Below are 4156 nucleotides of genomic sequence, written 5' to 3' on the forward strand. Positions count from 1 at the left end.
TAAAGACAAACGCTGTTGAAAATTTCAATTATTTATTACATTAATGAACATCGCGCCGATAACCTTGACCTTGATGTATGTTATAAAAGAATACTGATTAACTTTTTCTGATAACTTAATCAGCGATTTTATACAGTTTTCACGATATAAATAGTAAAAGATTAAATTTTATTATTTTATTTTATTGGATAATTATTTAATATAGGGGATTCACTTTCAATAACTGGCACCTTAACATGTATTCAACAAAGTAATGAACTTGAGTAACCTTGAAAAGGTTTTAGCCGTCACTCGTTATTCGTTAAAATAAAATGTTAATAAATAAAATCGATAATATAAAAGTGTGTTTAACTTTGGATTGGAATCTCACTTCTCGTGGAAAACTGTAAACTTCCCATAGAAAGTTGTAAAGTGTATGCGCGCGTGAACACAGTTGGTTCTACCTTCTATACAGGAGGATCCACCCGGTAAGTATACCGAATAGAATACTACGACGACTTTGACACTGACATATATTGTCAAGATTATGACTCTATATAATAAGTGATCTTTAGAAGATTTCAATCATCATTCGTTGTTCGTATTAAAAAGTTATGAACAAAAAAAACATGAGAAAATTGAAAACCTGTGAGGAATAGTACAATATAGTCTTCGTTTCGCCTCGTAATACAGTGGGCCAGGGAACTCGAAAAAGTGGTCCAAATTCAACATTTCATTGGACTATTCTGAAATTTGGTATTTAAAAATTTTCGATGTCGCTAATAACGAATCTGACACCAAAAATTCAAAATTCAAAATGACTCATTCGCGCGCCAGATACTCCGCGCAGGCCCCGTGATCATGTCCAAACGTCCGAGCCCTATAAGTTCCTTTATGAGATGAAAAAAGAAGAATGATAGGATTTAAAGAATTCTTCTCTGGATTAAAAAACACAACTCAAACGATAAAATCAGTACGTACACGCGTAAAATCATAACCAATCCGAGCAATTGAAACTTAATTGCATTGACGCGTGGAAAATTACGGTATTTGCAAAATATCACTTAAAAAATTCAAAATAGACACTACAATGAAAAACCTTCAATTTTTTATTAGAAGGTGAAGTTTCGCGAAGTTGAGAATTTCAACTTATACAAAACTGAAAAGAATAAAAATGGTATCACAATACTCAAGTTACAATAATAATGTCCTCGTTGTTACTTTTTTTCAATTCAAATACTAATATTATTGATATTACATGGAAGAAAAACTTCAAAAATTATAAGCTCAATTTCTTAACAATTATAATTATGTTAGAACTCGAATAACATTTATATTTTCATGATGCTCTTATAAGAACAGATATCCACGATATCCACCGATTTATAAAAAAATTTCTCCACAGTTACTTTAACACTATTTTAAGATACCGTGATAATGAAGTACGAATTTACATGTTGGTTTTTGGCCACTTTTTCGCCCTGATGGCACAGATTGGTTTCTGTAACGCTGCAGGAACATAACATGAAATAGTGAAATTATCACAGTTACGTTGCGTAATGTTTCTGAAACATCTCTGTAAGATTGCAGCAACGTCAAAATGTCCGCTTTAGTCTGTAAGAAACGTTTATGAAATATCACAGAAATCTTTCTGGAAAATTTCAACAAGATTCTTGTAGTGTCTTGGTTACATTTGTAACATTGCAGAAATATCAAAAATATATATACATATATGCCAGAATAAATATTGATTTCGTTCAACAAACAAAATAGATCAGTAAGCGCACAGTGATTTTTTATTATAATTGGTTTTTACTCTTTAGATTCAGTGAAAAGCTAAAGACAAGAACCAATCATATTAAGAACCCATTGATGATAAGCGTCAATCTATTATGTCTGTAAAAACATAATCATCATTAATAAAAAAAAATACTTTATTAAATTTCAGTAGTTTGACATTACATATTTATATAAAAATATAATATTTTTTTATGTATCTATTAATATATAATACTTAAAACACAGAGTACATTTTTTTTCATGTTACATGCAGTCTAATTATTACATTTAAACTTATAATTTAAAAAAATCCTAAGAAAACCTTTTTATACTTTAATAAACTTTATGACGTTTTTCGACCATCCGTCACAAGGGTCATAATGCCCGACCGAGAAAGCGCGGTTTCGGATCCTCCCCGATTTAGGGAGACGAGCATATCCGCGCGCATGCGTTTTCGTGCTTTATTTTTACGCGCTTTACTTAATCTTTTCTTTCCACCTGAGCGTGACAGTAGGTAGAAATCGGCGGCGTAACCAAACATCGTGTGTAAAAATCTCGTCGTTTCTACCAACCGGCGAGAAGGAGGAAGACACCGACATCGGGACGATTGGCTCGTCGTGAGAAGCACGGAGCACGCAGGTGCAGCTACGATTTTCCGGGAGATATTAGTACTGGTACCCTTTATCGCGAGTCCTTTACTGCTGTCGATTCTTTTCAGCAACCAGTAACGAGAAACAAGGGGGCCACCAACCAAAGAAAGCCATGAGGAAAGGACATGTCATAGAAGCAATGGACTCATACGGTTGCGGAGGACTCGGTTGCCGAAGGCGGAAAACACGAAGGCCAAGCGGACGAGCGTACCCGGCCGCAGGATAACCGAGACGGTCGCGGGCCCGAAGCCCGGAAAAGTCGGGTCAAATTTGAAGCTCGCGCCGCCGATTGCGAGCGATTCGATCACGTACGACGCCGTGATTCGCGAGCGTCGCGCTCGCAGGGCAAGGGCCAATCGGCGCGTTATCAGCCGATCCCGTGACGCCTCGCGGCCTGCGTGCTGCCGGAAGTACTACCAGCGACACTTGAGCTGTGGTCACGATCGGATTCCGTTCCGAGCTGCCATAGAAGAAGGTTGGATTGCACCGGTCGACTGGATTCGACCATCTTCGATCCCTTGAATCTGAGTTGATTAATTTCAAGACCCAAGACTAGCGTTGAGGATTTCGCTACACTCGATACGCCTCGGCGTATGAGTTTTAAGGGAGCTATCATTACTAAGACTAGCGGTGCCGGCTATGCACCATTTTGCCGTATGGAACGGAATCCACTTTACTACTGTGCATTAAAAACAAATAAACGAACGAAGGAGAGGAATAAGGAAGCCATTTTAATCGTCGGGCTTTGTGGCCTTGTGGCCTTGTGGCACATGGAGAATCCAGATCGCCTGTACAGAACGGATCAATTTTTGCGGATGCCATTTGAAGGAAGTCTTCCTCTGAATATTAAGATCCATATCCAGCCGTTATTGACATAATAGATACATCTTGTCTCGTTCTATGATTGATTTCTGACACGAGAAAACAACGAGGATGTTCTGGAATCTTCGGCCAGTTGGGTAGGCTTGCCTCTGGGACGGGACGAGGGTGAGTCGATCTAACTCAGCTCTTTCTTTGATTTGCGTTAAATTCAGTGATGAATTACTATAATGCTTTTTCTTTTTTTGCTTTTGTCTCATATCCCCTGGATTGATTTAGCACTGGAGATGCTCTGCAATTCATATTCTTTTGCTCCTTACATTTCTCAATTAATTTTGATTAAATCTTATTTTCCTCTATTTTCGCTATTACTTTATATGTATCTTTATTTCTCTTTTATTTTGCCTATTATCATGATTGAATCTTATATCATATAGACTTATCCTTTTTTCTCCCTTACACATGCTTATAATATAATTGAAATTTCTTTATACAACACATAATTTTTCTTATCATTCTTCTTATTCCTATGTTTTTCTTATATTATTTTTATTTTGTTATTTCATCGCTTTGCGACTTACGTTACGTTACTTCTTTTATATACTTCTCAACAAAATTAAAGCATCACTTACTCTATTCTCCAAAAATAGGCAAAATTCAAGAGAATGTAACTTCGTCAAAAATGATCGTATCGAGATGTTCAAAAAAGCATTTTACAGGTTGAAATCTCCTCTTTCCAAATCGGTACTTGAGAAAACGATCCTACTGATCTTTCATGGAATTACACGGATAGAAAGGGAGACCCAAAGAATCTCAAAATTTTTTACGAACTTTGACAAGTTCCATGGCGCGAATAAAAAATCGCATGCAAATGCAGTTTCGAAAGAGTGAATCTTTACCTTTAATTCTGTCTCTTATACACATCTCTG

Source organism: Wasmannia auropunctata, unplaced genomic scaffold (genome assembly GCF_000956235.1).
Source record: "Wasmannia auropunctata unplaced genomic scaffold, wasmannia.A_1.0 LD336076.1, whole genome shotgun sequence".
Classification (NCBI taxonomy): Eukaryota; Metazoa; Arthropoda; class Insecta; order Hymenoptera; family Formicidae; genus Wasmannia; species Wasmannia auropunctata.